The sequence below is a fragment of the Rhipicephalus sanguineus genome, chromosome 6 (genome assembly GCF_013339695.2).
Source record: "Rhipicephalus sanguineus isolate Rsan-2018 chromosome 6, BIME_Rsan_1.4, whole genome shotgun sequence".
NCBI lineage: Eukaryota > Metazoa > Arthropoda > Arachnida > Ixodida > Ixodidae > Rhipicephalus > Rhipicephalus sanguineus.
The window spans coordinates 77,595,826-77,601,004 of NC_051181.1; the positions used below are offsets into that span (position 1 = coordinate 77,595,826).

A 5,179-nucleotide genomic window follows, 5' to 3' on the forward strand; every position below is an offset into this window, starting at 1 on the left:
TAATAGAGTTGAACTAATGAGACTGATGACAGAAGCTGCAAAAACTGTAATAGTGGGTACCAATTGTGTTAGCACTCCACAACTATCCTTCTGGAATAAAGAATTGACTGTATTGAATGTGTAGTAGTTCGCGAAGTGATTATAGTGTGCCATATATTTTGTCAAAATAAAACAGAAAAAGACATATCTCTCTGCATGGCATCTGGGTGAAGTGCTAGGGCACCACCACTGTGTCTATTAGTGCCTTGTGTGCAATAAACCATTTCGTTGAAAGTTAGTGCAGACGTTGTCCTTCCCTTTTCGTCCTTGTGTCGCTTATGTGCTAAAGATTCTTACCAAGTGAGTTGAGGTTACTTATGAGTACAGACGGGAAAAAAGGTATGTTAAAGGAGTACTGACATGAATTTTAAAAATTTTCGGATTCACGCTCTAAATAAAAATACTGGTGTCGAGAAACCTAAAACGAGTATTGTGGTGCCTGGGAATGCATCGTATATATTTTATTTATCGCTACCTTAAAAAGACACTTTTGGTTACGATGTCGAGGGGGCGGCTTCTCGATGATGTTTCATAGCAGTGTGATGTCACGGGGATACAGAAACTCGCGACGTACTTGCGGCAAATCCATCATCTGCCCGTGGTGCACATAAACAACGATAAGTTAATTGTCATCCAGTGACCCTGACAGTGATTTCTACGATATAGGCTGCATGCAGGATGCAGAACTTGCAAAGTCGGGGGAACTGTCTTGACTCATCAGGATAATGTCCATTGCACTGTGGCTGGCTTGCAGATGCTCAGCGACGAAAACTTCAAAGTCAAATTAAAATATTTGATACGCGTTCTCCGACTCCGGTGTGTGGACATCGTTGACACTGCATACCAAGGAAACCAAAAATGTCCCTTTTACGATGTCTCAAAATCGTGTCAGTACTCCTTTAAAATTAAAGCAATTTCAACCACAAAATACACATAAGCGCAGCAGCGAAACATTGGTAAACAGCACTAAACTTGTAACAGCCAAAAGCAGGTGCAACTGAACAGCTGATATTGTCCCGCACAGTGCAATTAAATTTAGGTGTTTTATGGAATCCCGAGTAGGCAAAATCAACGAGTTCCTCCACAACAGTATGTCTCACAATTGTGACCTGGTTATGGAATTATCAGAATGCTAATTTCGTCCTGCATGCAAAACGCACAATGAAGTCAGTCAAACATATGCATGCAGCAGCTTATCCTATGTTTCAGAAATTACGACAAATCGGAACATTTTCCAAGCATGTTTTTTACACTTTCTGCGATGCCGCAATGGTTATTTATACCACCTGCACAAATCCTTATAAGTGAAACACACGGCGTCTTTAGAAATGTTCACGCATCCGAGGGCAAGCTTGTGAAGCATTTGCGCGTTTTCAAAACCTTTAGTACCGATGAAAGTGCCATCTGCATTATACGTTTCGTAGCAAGCCCACTTTTGTAGCTGCCGAGCCATTTGGTCTAGAAAGTCTACATCGTTATCAGTGCCACGGTGCAGTTAATAGGTCCCCAACTGCTGCAAGTTCATAGGTAGAAGGGTATGGCACACCAGCAGGTGTTTCTTGTGTGAGGCGGTACTGGACATAATACACCTATGCTATTTAAAACTCGGCATGCCTTAGTTGGTTACTTGTTTTGTACTGAGCGCACTATGACAGTATGTACTTACAAATGCACATTATCATTTTCATAACCACTGCTATGTTTGTTAGAGCAAGCTTACTCTCTCTTTGCACTTTGAAAGCTCGACACCTTGGCAGACATCGCTTGGTGTTTAGTCAATGAACTTTTTTCCAGACATGCAGCACTGCACTTTCCCCTGATGTTGGACTTTGGCAAGAGGATGCGCCAGCCAGCAAATGTCCACTGGAATGTGAATGCATCGTGCAGAATTTGCACATTTTCTCCAAACTTGTTGACTATCTTCTGTCCTGATCGGTTGGGACATTTTAGTGTGCACACCGTTGAACCTTCGGCAAACATTTCACAAGGATTTAATTGGCTTCAGCCCGTGGCAGGAGCACCAGAAAGATGGTAGACAAGTCTGCTATCTGAAAGGCTATGCCTTACCACCCTGCAACTGCCAAATTAAGCATAGCACACAAACTCAGTGCACTGATTCCAGACAAGGTAATTAAGCAGCCTTTCCCTATACAAATAAACTAGTTAACAACATGAAAAGTAATACCGAAGGATTCCAACGAAAATATGCAGATCTTATGCGAATTTGTCATTTTTTTTTTCGAACGTCGATGAATTTGCATGGAGGTAAAGCATCACCTTCGAGATTGGAGTCCAGGAACTCACTTTCCAGTTTTTTTCTTCCTTCAGAAACTAGGCAACTAACAATGCCAAATGCTACTTTGAAAGATGGTGACGATAATACTGAAACTTTCTGCAGTATTTGAGCACATATGGATCTGCGGTATGTGCAATATCTATCTTATACAGAAACGTACCCATCCCTACAACATGCTTTCAATAACAAACAACGGAAGAAACTGTTGATGTTGTTGATGAGCCTCTAATTCATGATAGAACATAGCATGCAATGGAAGAATTTAGGAAGCTTGTACATTAACTGCTGACCTAAAACAGCCAGAAAATATTCCGGTATGTCGGTGTTTGTCATAAGAGCCATGCTAATACATGGCAATAGCAGATTGTAATGAAACTGGCATGCTTTCATTTGGGCTCTTTGGCTCGCTCTTGCTAGTAATCTTAGCACTGTTAACGATTACAAGAATCTAAAAAGGAAATTTCCTTTTCCTGGAGGGCTATTGAAGACTGAATGACACAGTTATGCCCTGCCTTCTGTATTTTGCGGGCCTCGAAGATTTCGCGTGTCAACTGGTCGTGGTGGCGGAAAAGAATCCTCATTCTAGAAAATTCTGCGGTGTACCCGCAATGTTGGCAGTGCATTGCCAAGTGCGTCGAGCAAACATTACCTCTCGGGGAATTTTGATGCTCCCTCAGTTGCGAGTTTACGCGTCGCCCCAATTGCCCAATGTAAACACTTCCACACGTGAAGGGTATGCTGTACACAATGCCAATGGCACAAAAACATTCGTGTGCTTAATGGAATATGAATCCCTCACCACTGGGCCTTTTTCCGCACTGCTGTGCCGATATCACCAACTTTATTCTTGGCTGCGAACACCACTTCAATGCCATGACGTCGTCATGAGTTTCTTGCCTTGTAAGAGCATGCGCAGTAAGAGTATATTATGATGTTTCTTCAATAAAATTTTCAGTTGAAAGTCAGCACTCGTGCCGTGTCTACTCGTCCTTGGTCTCTGTTATTTCGCACTGTTTTGCCTCTACCAGCAATGAACTGTTACCAACTCGCCCAATTTTCAATCATACTAACCTGTAAACCTTCGGCCTAGATTTCTTTTACTTTGAGCGGTAGTCCTGCCCAGGGTTTTTGAACCACGAGAGCCCTATTGTATGTGTTAGCCTCTTGTAAAGCTACGAACAACGGCTTGAAAATAAAATTTTGAATCACAGCGCAAGTTGCCCTCATTAAAGCCAGACCGATGCAAAAGCTGTGTCCCCTTGAACTTCATGTCTGGCTCCCTGGCAGAGCAGTGGCTGTGCCCATTAAGCTAATCGAAAAGAGCCCATGAGCAGTGAAGTGGGGACACTACGGCTCATTAGTTTTATTAAATGCTTTTTGTTTAACGTTGGCAGATCAATTTTTGTGCACTGATTAGTACACCACTTTGACATATTTCGCAATGGTCAAACGAAGAATATGCACGCACAAAGTTTACTTACATACAGCTCTACAGCTCCAACTTTCTCCATGGGCTCGGATCCAACGCCAAAGCGTTACGACTGCACTCGCAACATGGGCACCTGCGCAAATAAAAGCTTTTTTGCACGGCTGTTGCTAGGGTTACGTCCAGACGTAACTGTAGTCACCGCTATCGTTACGTCCAGACTAAAGTCCCTAGATTTTTCCCTGTTGAAGAGCAGGGAAAATCTAGGGACTCTAGTCATGTGGCTTTCCACAAACGTGAGTACATTATTTTCCTGTTGCTCAGTGAAGGCCCTCTGCGCCCTTCGGGCGCGGCAACCTAATCGTGGCTTCGCCCTCGCTTCGCGAGTGCGGCCATTTCGCTAACGCTCAATGGCCGGTTGGCAGGGTCACGGTCACGCGCTACTGGCCGCTGTCGCGGCCACGCGCTGTTTAGCCCGCGCAGCCTGCCCCTTCGGGGCAGGCGGAGGCGTACGTAACCCAAGAGCCGCGTCGCGCTTCTCTGGCAACAGACTTCAGCAACACCTGAGACAAAAAAAAAAAAAAAAAAAAAAAAAACACAACTTTCAGCAGCAGCGAGGTTCGAACCAACGTCCTCGCAGTTCCGAGCACGACACGCTAGCCGCTGTGCCACTAAGGCCAATCGGTTCGGTAGGTCTAACGGGCTGTATTTGTATTGCCACGCTGGACGTAACTTTTAAGACTCGTTATTCTTACGTCTAGACGTAACTGCAACGGCTCGTACCGTTACGTCTAGACGTAACGCTAGACACTCCCTTTTTGCACACTAATGTACAAGCGAAGACCTAGCTTATTGCATTCGTTCTCATAAGTGTGTGTCACAAACCTTTTACTAGTTCAACTCTAGGGCAAGAAAGTAACTACAAGCGGTATTCAACCGTTTCCATACAATAGCGTGAGACGGAAGCTGCATAAGTTTCTGTCGCACAAATTGAACGGTGTTCCCAGGCTACAAGAAGATACAAAAACTGTCACGATGAAAATAGTTCTAAGTGAGACGCGTACTGCGTGGAGAAATTTCATCGTCGCGCGTACTATTTACTGACAACTGAACATTACCGGGAGGTAACTCATGGGATCCGGACCTACACTCGTCGCGCGTAGAAAACATCGCAGAACAAGGAATGCAAGTACTTACCTTGACGTGAGTTGACGCTGTTTAGGGACAAGTGGAGCTAGGGGCGTTCTCCTCCTCAGTACCTAGGCCAGCGGCCGTCTTCAGGGAGAAAAAGTGCCCAGAAGCGCGTTTCAGGCGCTATCGGATGGCGGCGCGGCGGTCGCTCCCTGTAGTGGCCACGAAAACAAATGTCGCACGCGCGAAGGCGCACGCGAAGCGCGCGCTTCCTCATACGTGCAAGA

The 5,179-nt window shown here is 44.9% G+C and overlaps 1 long non-coding RNA gene across 1 annotated transcript; it reads right to left on the minus strand.

Annotated features, from left to right (window-relative positions):
• Nucleotides 1-496: 496 nt before the first annotated feature.
• LOC125758989 (uncharacterized) lies at nucleotides 497-4,922 on the minus strand. The gene is made up of 3 exons (XR_007416539.1): nucleotides 4,647-4,922; nucleotides 3,817-3,897; nucleotides 497-875 (listed from the first exon to the last, which is right to left on the minus strand). It is a non-coding gene; the product is annotated as an uncharacterized LOC125758989 (long non-coding RNA).
• Between the last annotated feature and the right edge of the window lie 257 nt (nucleotides 4,923-5,179).